Source organism: Ambystoma mexicanum, chromosome 4q (genome assembly GCF_040938575.1).
Source record: "Ambystoma mexicanum isolate Mex_15411 chromosome 4q, UKY_AmexF1_1, whole genome shotgun sequence".
Taxonomy (NCBI): Eukaryota; Metazoa; Chordata; class Amphibia; order Caudata; family Ambystomatidae; genus Ambystoma; species Ambystoma mexicanum.
The window spans coordinates 931,919,998-931,935,451 of record NC_090928.1 but is presented as its reverse complement, the minus strand read 5'-3'; positions in this window follow the sequence as shown (position 1 = coordinate 931,935,451).

Below are 15,454 nucleotides of genomic sequence, written 5' to 3'. Positions count from 1 at the left end.
GTATCACCTGATTGAAACCCTTAACAGACATGACACAAGCCGATTAGCCAATTGGTGCCCTGTCTGCAGAGCGAACAGGGAAGTGTGTCTGCGGATCGGACATAGATATCACTCATTTTTTGTGAGCTACTTTTTTGTCATTTTAAAAAAAAACTAGTGGACAGATTTTCACCAAATTTACAAAAGCACACTTTCGGGACCAAGCCGCTGCTCCTGCTGCAAATTTGGTGAAAATCCGTCCAGCGGTTTGGGCTGTAGGCGTGAGCAAAGTTTTTTCCCCATTCAGTCTATGGGAAAAAAAGACATTTTGGGACCCCCTATAACTTTGCCTCCCACCCCCCTTACCAAAACTCCCCAAACTTGTATACTTTTTTTGCAAAGTTTGGTGAGGATTCATTCAGGGAGAGTGAAGTTATAAGCCACCCAAAAAATGCTCTTCCTATGGGATTAGCAATTTAACCATAACTACACGGCCACTACTGTGGGCCGTGTAATATATATTACATGGACGCAGTAGCGTCCATTTAGTTATGGTTAAGTTGGTGTTTCCATAGGAAGAGCATTTTTTGGGTGGCTTATAACTTCGCAAAGTTTGGAGAGGTTTGGTCCAGGGGGGGCAAAGTTATAGCGGGGGTCCCAAAACTTGTGTTTTATCCCATAGACATAATGGGAAAAAACTTTGCGCACGCCTACAGCCCAAACCGCTGGACGGATTTACACCAAATTTGCGGCAGGAGTGGGGGCTTGGTCCCAAAAGCATGCTTTTGTAAATTTGGTGTAAATCCGTCCAGTATTTTTTTTTTAAAATGACCAAAACGTAAGGCAAAAAAATGTGTGGTATCTCCGTTCGCTCCGCGGACAGACTTCCCGGTTCGCTCCGTGGACAGCGCCCCGATTGGCCGAGCGGACATGTGTCGTGTTCGCTGATTGGATGGCGTGGGGCGTGGATCGCGTCAGATTTTCTGTGGAGCCCGCCATCTTGCATTCGCCGTCGACCGCGGACAGCGCAGTGAAACTTGGATTAAAAATTGTATTTAGTGGAATGTGTTGGTGTGTAAGAGTGTTTGGGGAGGGTGGGGGAGTATGAGATAGGTTCAATGTTCTGTTTTTTTTAATGTGCTAGATGCTTTTGTTGTGTTCGATTTGTCTGCGGACAACACGGCTGTTCTGAAATTTTGTAGATATTCTAAATGGTGGGGTGTTCTGAGGACGGAGTATGTGTCCGTTTTGTTCGCAAGCAAGCTAAAATTGAGCTAAGAACACTCGCGGTGTCCTTAAATGTTCGTACATAAACAAAATGGGGGTGTCCTGAGAAAGCTGTCCCTATTGTATTCTGGCAAGTTGAATGTGTTCTAAGAACACTCGCAGTGTCCAGAAATGTTTGCAATTAAATAAAATGGGGGTGTTCTGAGAACGCTGTTCGTATTGTTCGTTGTCAGGGTGAAAGTGTTCTAAGAACCCTCCTTATGTCCGCTGATAGTAAAATTTCCTGAGGGGCTTACCCGACTTTTTGTCCACTAACGAAACGATAAATCAGGCTGCTGTGCGCCGAGATTATGTGATAATCCTATCACTTGCGCCATCGACTTGGCTGACCTGCTTTTGCGACACTAAATCATATGTTCCGCCCCTAAGCCTGACATTATCAAAGCCTTCATATTCCCCGCCTCTCTCCGTGACGTTACAGGGTGCGTAGCCAAACACGCTCAGTCGTCTCCAGTGCTACGCGACTTTACACAGAACCCGGAAAACAACACACATCATCTCTCAACACAGCGCGCCACAATTCGGAATATGAAACTGTGATTTAAAAGCAAACAGCAAGATTGTACAGTTCGTAAGTACATTTATTTGACATCAAATGTTTAGAGAATATTCAGCGATTTACATTTGTCTTTGTTGTCGATCCGCAAAAGTTCATCTTGAGCAATGCGCTGTTCCTTTGTGGTACAGAGGGTGTTAGATCAGCTTACAACACAGTGCGCCACAATTCGGAATATGAAACTGTGGTTTAAAAGTAAACAGCAAGATTGTACATTTGGTAGTACATTTATTTCACATCAAATGTTTAGAGAATATTCAGCGATTTGCATTTGTCTTTGCTGTCGATCAGCAAAAGTTCATCTTGAGCCACGCGCTGTTCCTTTGCGGTACACAGGCTGTAGGTTTATGATAAAAGAAGCGAATGGTCGCACTGATAATCGGAAGGCTGCTCCAACAACGAGGCATTAGGGTACACAGGCTGTTGATTTATGATAAAAGAAGCAAATGGTTGCACTGATAATCGGAAGGCTGCTCCAATAACAAGGCATTAGACCACCATAATGGTTGGTATGTTGCTTCTAGCCGCTAGTACTGCGTAAGGGCATATTGGTCCTTGGCGATTGTCCCATAAAATGGTGAGGGTCAAGAAGTTGCTTACATGGAGCTGCACCTGGCAGTTAAAGAAACCATCGGCTGGGGTCTGAAAATCGTGGCATTGACAATACGGAAGGACATACCTGTTTTAAAAAACATAAATTAGTCTCACCAGCCGATCTTCATTAAAAAATATTCATTTTATTTATTAGGGCGTGAAACTATTTGCTAGTGAGGATAGTGCAACAGAGTATGTTAACTTATTCCCATTAACCCACCCTCTGTCCTCTGCCTTTTTCAGAGCCCTCTAAGCGATAGGGGACCAATTCGGCGGTGATAGTGCGTGGTAGAAAACACTATGCCACATTGAACGAACAAGTACAACTTAACCTGGCTTTTACGCCACACTATTGTTATTATATTCCGGTATAAAATAATCTAAAGGGTTACTTACATTATATTGGCATTTTCCATTGTCTAAGCGTAGTGCAGTCCCAAAATACGACTCCGTCTGTGCCAACGATCTTTCTCATAGTGATATAATATATAAAAGTGGTTTCGTTTCAGAAATTTCATCCTTATCGTGTCTTATGTTTTTGCAACACTCCTTCAAAAGAAGTCTTTTAGCACGATCCTTGTCTGTCAAGGTCAAAAAACAATAGAACCTTATAGTGCGAGTCGTGGGCCTCTCCGGCACACAAGCAAAAAAAGGAAGTAGCTGACCTTCACTGTAAACGACCATAAATTCTTAGTTTGCAACATTCTGTGTACAGCCATCTCTGAGAAATTGCTTTTTACACTCCATCTTTGTATATAGTTTGCATGCTAATAAAAAAACTTTGTTAACGGGACGTTATGGTTAAGTTACGCTGCTAAAAACCTATGAAATTCAGTGAAAAAAACTTTGTTAAAGGGACATTATGGTTCCAAGTAAAACCGGAAAACTCCTTAAATTCGCCAGTTATGGTAAGCTAAGCAACCATAACTCGCGCCACCACCGTGCACTGCTAAGACTAACACCCACGACATCAAAGATGACATCACAAATGTCATTGATGACATCACTGATGATATCACATGTGTATGTACTTTTCATGATATATGTGTACAAGGGATTCTTATTATAATGTTGTGAAAAAAGTGTCAAGGATCATTGCAATAAATATCATACTCTAATTAGTGCATTGAACAATGCATTGATAGAAATAGCATTCTATTATGGGGTTCTATCAGGTATGCTAAGCTACTAATGCAGAAACATATCATTGTGTGCAGCGTACAAGATGAAGGTATAATATTCGTAATGTTAATATGTTGAATAATGAAATGATAATTGTTTTCTTAATAGATTTTTGTGTACTGTGAAATATGTAATAAGTAGCTAATAAAATCCATGCATTACATAATTGCATTACTATAGAGAAAACACAAAGAGACAAGAAGACATACCAATATACATACAGGGTAAATAGCAGCTTTGAAACAGAGAAATCATCATTTATTTGCATGAAAATAATGCTGTCTTTAAAGCTTGTGTCTTCCACGATGTATATGTTTCATATGATGTGACTGGACTCTAAGGGAATTACTATAAGAACCTACTTGTAGGATACGTCTACAAATAAAATACAATTTCTAGTTTCTGACTGTTACTGAAGAAAACCACGTGGCCTAGATATGTCAGCAAAAGAAAAAAGAGTGAGCCAGAAGAACACTCGCGGTGTCCTGAAATGTTCATACATAAAGAAATTGGGGGTGTTCTGAGGACATTGTCCGTATTGTTCGCTGGCAAGTTGCATGTGTTATAAGAACACTTGCGGTGTCCTGAAATGTTCGAAAATAAACAAAATGGGGGTGTTCTGACGACGTTCTCCGTATTGTGTGACTGCTTAGCTGTATGCAATGAGGGAATGGCACAGAGAGTGAAGTGGAAATGGTAGAAGGGCTGTCCAAGAGTTACGCGGTCCGCGGACACCGCGGCTGTCCGTGGACAGGGCGTGCTACAACCGGGGTTTTCCAGCAAATCCAGCATGGAAAGAAGACTGTAGGGATCATCCAATCAGATGTTGAGGTTGTGGATTTGTGTTGAAAGAGACTGTTTGTAGTGAAGATGGCAGAAGTGGACAAAGTCAGGGAGTTGGTGCTTGGAGATATGTTTGTGCATGGGGTACAACAGTATGCTCAATGCAGGCATGTTGCAAATAATTTTGATGTTAAAGGAGTGGAGGTGGTGTGGAGCACTGTGCCTGATTGCAATGTACAGGGAATTGTACAGGTTTGTGAAGATATGGGCAGGATGAACAGTCCCCATGTGGTAGTTTTGCACTATGGTGCTTTCCATTTGGGCTATGTCAGTGCCCCTACTTTGTTGGCATATTTGGAACACTTGGTTCAAGCAGTAATGAACATCCTTCCAAATGCCAAAGTAATTTTTTCTGGATTACTAACTAGGGCAATATGGGACAATTGTTCCGTTTTTTTGTCCTCAGCAAAACAATGCTAGGTGTGTAATCAACTGAGGCATGTGTGCCTTCATGCTTAGAGCTGGTATGTTCTTCTGTAACAATGAGAATATAGATTCCAGTAATGCTGTTTATTTTAAAGAAGATGGCATTTCCTTATCTTTTATGGGAAATGCCATGCTGTTTTGGAATGTAAGGGTTGCTTTGGAGAAGGTTATGTGAAGATTTTAGGAGTAAAGTAAGAAAAGAAAATACAAACTAACAGGTGTCTGTCAAGCATCTGCAAAAAAAACAAAAAAAGGCTCTTTTCAGAGCCAACCTCAAAGGGGAAATGGGGCACACTATTTAAATTTACATTCACCACGCTCAGATTTTCGATATGTCCGCGGACATGGCGGTAGTCCGCGGACATCGAAATCACTAGCTAGGGGTTCAGTATGTTCTATGTTACATGTATTCAAAGTCAGGGATACTATGGTTAAGTTGTGCTACTAAAAACCTATGAAATTCAGTAAAAAAACGTTGTTAAAGGGACGTTATGGTTAAGTTTCGCTACTAAAAACCTATGAAATTCAGTAAAAAAACGTTGTTAAAGGGACATTATGGTTAAGTTGTGCTGCTAAAAACCTATGAAATTCAGTGAAAAAACTTTGTTAAAGGGACGTTATGGTTCAAAGTAAATCCGAAAAACCCCTGAAATTCGGCAGTTATGGTAAGATAAGCAACCATAACGCGCGCCACCGTGCACTGCTAACACTAACACCCATAACATCTGTATATGTGAACATACCCTTTTAGCTACTTATTTAATAATGCAATATCACAATAAATATGAACTACACATCCAACTTTCTACAGTAGCGTACTATTTAGTTGTTCAGCGAGTTCTTACACATCATACGCTGCATAGTTTCATCAAGTGTGTATGCTGAATGCAGCTACTTTTGTAATGTTATATGGCACTATATATGAAATGCCAATATGAAGATTTGCAGTAGGGTATTCTTTATGCAGTAGTGCACTATTTATAGCACTACATATGAAATACGAATAGAAATGCATATAGCATATTATTAAGTGCACAAGCTTCATACATTTTATACCTTCCCCAATGTGCATGCTAAATAGCTATCAATTAGGCACATTTAATAATCAACAAAGGTCCTTACAATTATAATGTGTGGGTGTGTATGCTAAACAGTATGAGTTTTAATATTTAAGAAGTGTGCTTAAAATTAAAACGTACAAGTGTATGTGCTAAACAGTACAAATAACATAAAGAACAATAAAGAAAACCTTTGTCCAACAATACAAATAATCTACAGCTTCACAAAATAAGCATATTCATGTTTACATTATGTTACTTTAAAATGCATCCTTATTGGCACTTAGGCTTTTCAAATTGTGTCCCACTCTTCTGATAATATACCTTTAATAATTAAGTACGTTCACTTGATGTGATGTTTTTAGCACTGCATACATATCATATGCTTCACAGCTTTCATAGCTTTAACAGGTGTATACTCCAAATAGTACGTAAAACATTATCAGCATACATAAATAATGTTACATTTATAACATTTCACATTTTTTGGACTCTTATTAAACTTGTAACATTTCTGATTGGTTATTTTGAATTAATTCTTGTATGCTTACTTTATTTCAGCAAATTTCAACTCCTTTAGGCTCAGTAAAATAGTCATTATAAATTCTGAGTGCAACAATTACTCCTATATGAACATAATGCTATATCATACTAAATAATAACTACAAATACAACTGTATGCCGTAACATACTCTTTGGTTGTTCAACTAGTTCATATGCTTAATAGGCTACATGGCTTCAACCGGCGTGTACGCTTAATAACCATATATTATTTAGATGTTCAACTAGTTCATATGCTTAATAGGCTTTATAACTTCAACAAGTGTACACACTTAATAACTGTGCATTAGGGAGAGGTAATTTTCATACACATGTCCTGGGCAATACAGTTACTTCTTTTGTAATTCTACATTACCCAAAATATTAACTGTAAATGCATATACATGCACTAGTGTAGTAATTACTTGACATGCTTCACTTTAAAGCTTCTAACGCTGTGTACACTAAACAGCTATCCATTCAGCACATTTAATATTTAACAAGTGTCTTAACAAATTACAATGTGCATTCGGTCACACGTGCTGTAAGTTCAACATTCCAAATATACAATCTAATGCATTGTCTATGAAGCAGTTCAACAACTTTCTATGCTTTACAACCAAGTAAATAGAATAGAAAGTATGCCATAACGTACCATGTGTAGGTTCAACCAGTTTGTACAATGTATATGCTTAACAGTTAAAAAACTGTACACGTCACATTATAAGCGTATTCTTTTGTATATTATATTACATTAAATTGCATCCTTATTCAGCACATCTGCTTTTTAAAGTGTGTCCTGTTTTATTGACATTATACCTTTATTAACTGTTTAGGTCCGCTTAAAGTAATGTTTGTGCACTTTGTATATTTAAAAACATTTCATCACAAAACACTGAGAACATTACAACTGAGACAACTATTGGTAATGTTACAGGAGAAGTAGTGGAAGATATATTTCATAAAGAACAAGGTAATGCAAAAACAAAAACGTTTATTGTACTAGTTGAAGGCTTTGTTCAGAAGTCCTTTCATATATTTAAAGCAACCAACTGAAAATACAAATATACTTTTTAACACTCACAATGTTACTACTGAGGCTACCTGTACCACAGCTGATCAATTGAATTCACCATACCAAACCCCTAAAATTAACAAATTCAAATTAATAAAAGGACTCCGCCTGAATTTGATTTTTTATCAACATTACAAACCTCTCCATTTCAAATTGAAAAACAACCTACATTGCCTATTAACAGTCCTAGCGATTTTTCAATAAGCACAGTTTCTGTTGCACCGAAAAAATACAAAAGATACATCAAATAATACTAAAGATAGTACTATTGCAATAGTTCAAAATCTACAAATTCCCATAAAGTCCCTAATAGTACTACTAATACTATTTAAAAAGTCCAAATTGTTATTATTTCAACAGTGCAAAGTACTATTCAGCCAAAGCAATACATTGAAGCACTTCAAATACTTGTATTTCAAAAGTTTACATTTCTTAGATATATAAAATTAAAACAAGTGATTTGTCAATGCCAAGCCCTGTAACAGCATCACAAGAACAACTTAAAACTCCTTCTGTTTCAAGTAGTTGATTTTAACAAATAAAACTAGCGTGGCCCACAAAATGAAAAAAATAAAATGTACCCAGTATTGGGACTTATTTAACTTATAAAATGGAAGGTTCAGCTGCTGAAGAAACATCACAACAAAATGTTCCTTCTACTGACAGTAATACAAGCAGCATTATTAACAAAACCAAAAAACAATGTAAAACAATATATGTACTTCTGGAACAATTCCATTTGGCAACTTAAGATCTTTGATTTCAAAGTACTTTGGAACTCCTCAACCAGATGATGTCTGTAATTTGCACCCTTTGCAAAACAAATTTAAAAAGGGGTAACTCTCAAAAATATAATTTAGGAAATACTGCAATGTTGGCACATGTGCAAAATAAATTAACAGATTAATTTCAAAAATATTCATGAAAATAAAACAACTGATGAAACTTCAATAAGAAACAGTTCAACTGTAGTTAGTACAAGCAAACAGAATACTAAAAGAAAACCCATGGAAAGTGTAACAGTAGAAAAAGTCCATGAACCGGTACCTTCTAAAGTTCCCAAAAAAATATCAAGTTGGTGATTATGTGTCACTCACAACTTTACCAAATGTAGATCCATTGTTACTACTCTTTTTAAGTTGGTTAACATAGTTGCAGAAGGAGAAACAAATGCTGCTATGCGTCATCAAAAATGAAAGTATCATCAATTAAAACTTACCTTTAAAAAGTAAATATTTATTCAAACCAGTTGTTTTAGAATATAACATACATATATAAATATATATGTGCACTTTAGGGCATGTACATTCTTGACTATTCATAAATGTTGGACATTTCTTTTTAATAATAATTTATGTACTGCAATAAAATATTAGTATATTTCCAAAATAAAGTAAAATTATATTTTTTAGATAAAAATACTATTCTCACTCTCTACACCAACACACAATAGAGCACAGCTACACCCCTCAACCAATTTGGCCTAGAACTCCACATACGAACAATACCCCATGAACACCTCAACACCCTGCTAGAACACAGCTATACCCCACAATAAATTGGCTTAGCTGCACACACAAGCATCCTATACAGGCCTAATGCTGCCAGAATGCAGTCTCGGAGACCAACCACCTGACTGCACACATTCGACTGATCTCTCACTATCACCCCACCTAAGGATGCAGATACGATCAGGCAATTGCATGAGCTGCTCACATACTGAGTGCACCCAAGCACCCTATATTACACTACTCTCTGGACTTACCTGAACTACAGTCCCCAAGGGCATTCAACCCACAAGCGCTTTGAGGTCATACCAATGATATATAGAGCGCTATATAAATTCCAAATAACATAACATCACATAATATCAATATAAATCTGAACAAAAAACTCATATTTGTCCAAGCTGTTAAGAAGCATATGTACGTGTGTTACATAACAACTTAAATAAAGGTAATTATTGAATTAAAAGTAAAATATATTAACATGTATTAAATACAACTTTAAAATACTATCAAGTATACATTTTATACATAGTCACATTTACAACATATTAACAATTCAATTATAGTAAACAATGAATACGGCCCCAACAAAAGAATATATTTTAAAATGGTAAATCCAACAGATGTAATATTAAAAATACATACAACACATAGTAAATTAAAATGTTTGATTTATGCTTTATGAAATATACTAACACTGAACACAGTTTTTTACTAATTAAAAAATGTAAAACCAACAACATGACAAATAATTTTAATACAAACTATAATTACAATATATTTTTTACATAATAAATCATACAAGTACAAGTAAGGTTAGTGCTAATTAAATTATTTAAAAACACGCAATATTTAAAATGTTTACATTAAAATAATGCACCATAAATTCAATGTTTTGTGTACATTTACTTACAGGCCGATTCATGGAATAATTAGCGCGGCGCAAGTGGCCAAAAACGTGCGATTCGCAGTGGAATAGCGAAAATCGCAGTGCAAGTGTGAAAATCGCACGAAAAGCAGCGCACATCGATTCATGGAAGGCCGTGCGCGAGAAAACCATCGGATGTGCGCTAAAAAAGTGCGCGGCGCACGTTGGCGCACAGGCCATCTAACGGCATGCGCCAGGTCACAGCGAAAATCGCACAGGCCACAGCAAAAATCGCACATGGCGCAACGCACACAACAAAAGTAGGCGGAACACGAGGTGTAACACTCGGAATGGGGAACAACTTGCCAAAATGTGGGCGTCACGGGGGAAGTACAGGGTGCAAGTGCGCGGAACGCCCACACGCTCGCCTACAACCCGTATTCATGGAATCGAATAGGGCAAAAAAGCGCACGGTCAAACCAGCGCACAGGCACAAACACGACCGCCACAAGAAAGCAGGCGGTAGCGTCTCTGCGCCTGTAATAAATGTGCGCCAAAAGGTGCACCAACAAATAGCACCTATATACAGCCATGGTGAATGTCCTATACTGTGGCCCTCCAGGACAAATGACGTGCAAAGGGGTACCCACAAACACAGACACCCGTTGACTGAAAAATAACGTGTGCATGTATTCCAGGGTGCGCAGGAAGTCTCACACGCGATTTGGCAGGGTATGTGGATTTCAGGGGTGCGCGGAAAGTTCCACACGCGATTTGGCCGGGTACGTGCGCGGGAATTTCCACACGCGATTTGTCTGGGTACGTGGATCTCAGGGGTGCGCGGGAAGTCTCACACGCGATTTGGCAGGGTACGTGGATTTCAGGGGTCCGCGGGAAGTTCCACACGCTATTGGCCTGGGTACTGGATTTCAGGGGTGCGCGGGAAGTTTCACACGCGAGTACATCTGCGCACGTGTATTCCGGGGTGCGCGGGAATTTCCACACGCTATTGGCCTGGGTACTGGATTTCAGGGGTGCGCGGGAAGTTTCACACGCTCGCCTACAACACGCGCAAAGAAACACGTACGCCAGTAGGAAGCAGGCATACGTCGACCCGCGACGCATAAATTTGCGCGCAAAAAAAAAAACAAGCTCAGACGCCAGGATGAATATACCGTTCCTAGCAGCAGTGGCCGTGGGCTACCAAAGGAGGAGGAGGATAGTCAGGGCCAGAATATTCACACCCAGAACCAGCCTTTTCGGGATGCCTGATGACCAGGTGTATGGGAGGTACAGGTTTCCACCACACATAATACTGGACCTGGTGAGTGAGTGGGAGGATGACCTCACATCACCCACCCTGTGCTCCCAAGCACTCAGCCCCCTGGAGAAGGTCCTCAAAGTACTGCACTTCTTAGCCACTGGATCATTTCAGCGGACAAGTGCCATAGTGGGTGGGGTGTCACAGGCCACGCAGTCACGCTGCCTACACCAGGTCTTGAACATCATCACTGCATGCCCATCAGTCCGCAGGCACATATACCTGCCCAGAACACATGCAAAAAGGCATACTGCCGCCCTGGATTTTTACGGTGTGGCACGATTCCCCAAAGTGCTAGGTGCCATCGACTGCACCCATGTGGCTCTACGTCCCCCCAGGGTATCTGAGCACATCTATAGGAACCGCAAGCACTGGCATTCCATCAACGTGCAGGTAGTATGTAATGCCAAGGGAATCATCACCTCAGTATATGCCAACTATCCCGGGTCCACCCACGACAGCTTCATTTACCGAATGTCAACCCTAAGCCGGGACCTAGAAGCTGGGCGGCATGGCGATACATGGCTGCTTGGTGAGTATGAATGCCACTGCACATGCATGCATGTAAGATACTGAGCAAGGTCACAACCCCACCAATGATACCAATCACCACCTCCACAGGGGACAGTGCCTACCCTCTCAGCCCCAACATGATGACGCCAATTCGGAACCCCACCACGCCACCCGAAGTAAGATATAACACAGCCCACATTGCAACCCGGGGCATAGTGGAGCGCACATTCGGAGTGCTTAAGTCACGCTTTCGCTCCCTTGACCGTTCTGGCGGGCAGCTGTTATACGCTCCCCCAGTAGTGTGCAGGATCATAGTGGCAGCATGTGTCCTGCACAACGTTGCAACACGCTGGGGCCTGCCTGTGGACATGGTGGTGCCCCCACATCCCCAACCACATGCACGCTCGCTGCGCATGGGAGGAGAAAGGGCACGGGGGGAGGCAGCCCGTACACAGCTAGTGGCTAATTACTTCACATAGAAATCACACCCCTGTGGAGTGCACACTGCCCTGGCACATACCATCTGACAATCAATGATGACTCAACCTAACACTGATCCTGAATGTCTGGAGAATCAACCGTCAAAACCATATCAGCCTGAGATTGTTCACCTGGAAGTGTTACAATGTGTGCATCCCTACCTACACAGACACCACCAATGCGGTTTCGTGAAAAAACACATTCATGCAGCTAAAATGAACACCCACTTGCAAAATGCAACATGAGGACAGTGCCATGTCACCCAACCCATCCCCAGCACCGCCACACGACACACCGTGCCATTTCATGCTATGTGCAGGTAAACAAAGTAATCCCCACAACATGACACAAGTGTCACAATGTACAGTGTCCCTAATTGAAACTCGCGACACCTGAAATGCTCACAGTAATGCAGGACCAACAACACACTTGAGCAGGTATTTAGCAAAAACACTTATCATCTACTGACCCTCAAAACTACCATTAACATGACATTACAAATGTAAGGAATTAGTAGTCTCACCACCTGGAAATGCCTGCACTCCCACCACTTCCAACTGTATGGTGTTGCCGCCATGTAGAGTTGTAGGTGCACTGCTGCCAACATGGACCCCATCTCCAAAGTAGAGGGCCTTGTGTAGCCATGAGGAAAGGACCTGCAAATTAGGAGGTAGACACGGATGATCAGTTACACATCAATGCAACATGCAGTGTACAACACAACAGCAATATGCACTAGGAATGTATACACAGTATTGACTAGACTGCCCACACATGTAGTGGGAGTCCAATGTCACCATGTACGTCAATGTCACTTGGGCACACCCTTTGCAAGCCCATGGAAACGGGAAGCAGGAGGGGTGTGTTTGACATAAACCCAAGCATCTGAACCAAATACATGACAAGCCTGCATGTGCCCAGCCACAATGCAGCGTATGCCCACGGGAGCCACACAAGGCAACACATTGTCCCAAAAAAAAAAAAAAAAAATCAAAAATGGCCATTAATGGGCCCGGGGGGGTTGGGGAGGCCACCCAGGAGAGGTCCGAGGACAGGGTGCACACCAAAACCCACCTTTGTGGATCTTGCGAAAAAAAAACACCTCCATGGGCTCATGGCCCACACGGCTACCCTATTGTGGGAGTATCACTGCTGTCGCTATTATCACCCTGTGCAGCTGCATCCGGAGGTGGTTGGCTGCAAGCATGCGGGTGTGGTAGGTCTCGTTCTGGAGGATGAGTGTGCGGAGGTCCCCATGCAACAACTCACGGGATGCCCGGACCTCTGCCCTAGTTGCCTGCATCTCAGCTGAGAGCGTACGGGTGAGACGCTCCAGCTGCTGTTCTGTCCTTCGGTTTCTTGAAGCCTCAAGCTCAACAAGAGTTGTCCTGAGGTGAAGGAGTTCCAGCCTCAGGGCTTCCCTGTGGCCCTGGGACTCTATGGAGATGGCTTCCTGGAGAGTCGCCAGTGCCGCCCGCCTGTCCCTGTTGGACGCCAACATGTCCTCCCTGTGTGACTGGCAGATGGAGTCGGTTGCCTGCTGTAGTCGCTCCATCAGCCTTTCGGGGGGGACAATGGAAGTGGCCACCCTATCCATGGCCTGAGCCATCATCTCTGATGATGCTGCCTGTTGGGTTGCCATACCGTAAATGGATTGCTCCCATGCGGTATTGCCAGGTAGCGTACGGCCACCACGTCGGCGGGCACCACACCTGTCTGGGGCAAGGCAAACTGCTTTCCCCCTCTGATCTGCTGGCCCAGGAACAGGATCAGATGTCGCGGAGTGTGACCCTGCATCCGTAACCACCAAAGGCGTAGCTGCCAACACTGACATCCCCATTGAGGGTTCTGACCCTGGTGCAGGTGGGTGGGACAGAACAGAATCCCTCCCAGGAATACTCACCTGCGACGGCACGTAGGTCTCATCATCCGAATCAACACCTGAGTACAGCTCGGGGGAGGTTCAGCCAGAGACACCCCTTGAGAGCACGACCTGCAGCAGGTGTGGGTTCTCACCCACCACCACGCCACGTCCCTCACTGGTGGTCGGTCGGCCCTCGGACCCCTCCTGGGTCTGCACCATCTCCACAACCCCAGCAGTATCAGGTGCGTCTTCCCCTGAAAAGACATAAAAGCAAACAAATGGAAACAGGCATTAGCACCATGGCACACAATGAGGGCTGAGAAGCAACAGAACCAGTACTTGATTGACACATGTCCCACATGACTAAAACCCTCCCATGCATGCACCCTCACTGCGTATGAAGGGGAGGCAAATGGCACACATTGATGACACCATGATGTAAGATGAATACATTTGCTGCATGCTGCCTAGCAGTGGCATCACACATTGGCCTGTGATTGCCAGGTGAAATACACATGCCATCACACAGATGGCATGTACCATTGCTATTGAGTGAAGATGGAGAGGAGGGCAGCACTTATTCATTCAGTCCAGTTCCCTCATGTAATAGCTTTTCTAATTCAAACAGGTCTGATTTTTCACCTGGAGCTGCCAGTCCAAAATGGTCCGATTGCACAGGGACATGTCTAAACAAATGATATCCAGGTAACAAAGTCACTCCACTTTACCATAGCCATGTCAGACATGTGACTAGAGGACTGAGAAATGCCTAGTAAAAGTGGTGGAATGCAAACAATCTGCCTGAATGAACAGTGAAAAATATGCAACAATGTTGGTGCAAGGTGACACTTCAAGGGCAACTGGCGTGCTGTTGGGCTATATGTCTACTGTTGGCAGAAGGGATACTGCTATGGCCAAATGCTGCTGCGCAGAATGTATTGCATGAAGCACATGGGTGACCCAAACGACTCAGGCATACACACCCTCACCTGGCACACAAACAGAAGCCCTCACACACACACCATGCACATGGATGACACACACATGCATGTGCACTCACCGGACAATGCCTCATTATCAGGCAGATCTCCCACGCCTTGGATCTGTTCCTCCGTGACGTAGGTCTCAGCGACTGACTCATGTGGAGTGAGTTCCATGTCTTCTACTGGAGACCCACCTCCAGTCACTAGAGTTGCGGCATGACTTGAGGCCAGCTTATTCTTTGCCCTGCGCTTTAGGTCATTCCAGCGCTTATAGCAATTATTGGCTGTGCGCCTCACGATTCCAAGGGCACTTACGATGTCCGCAACGGTCTGCCAGTGTGCCTGGCGTTGTGCAGATGTGGTCTTGGATCCTGCAA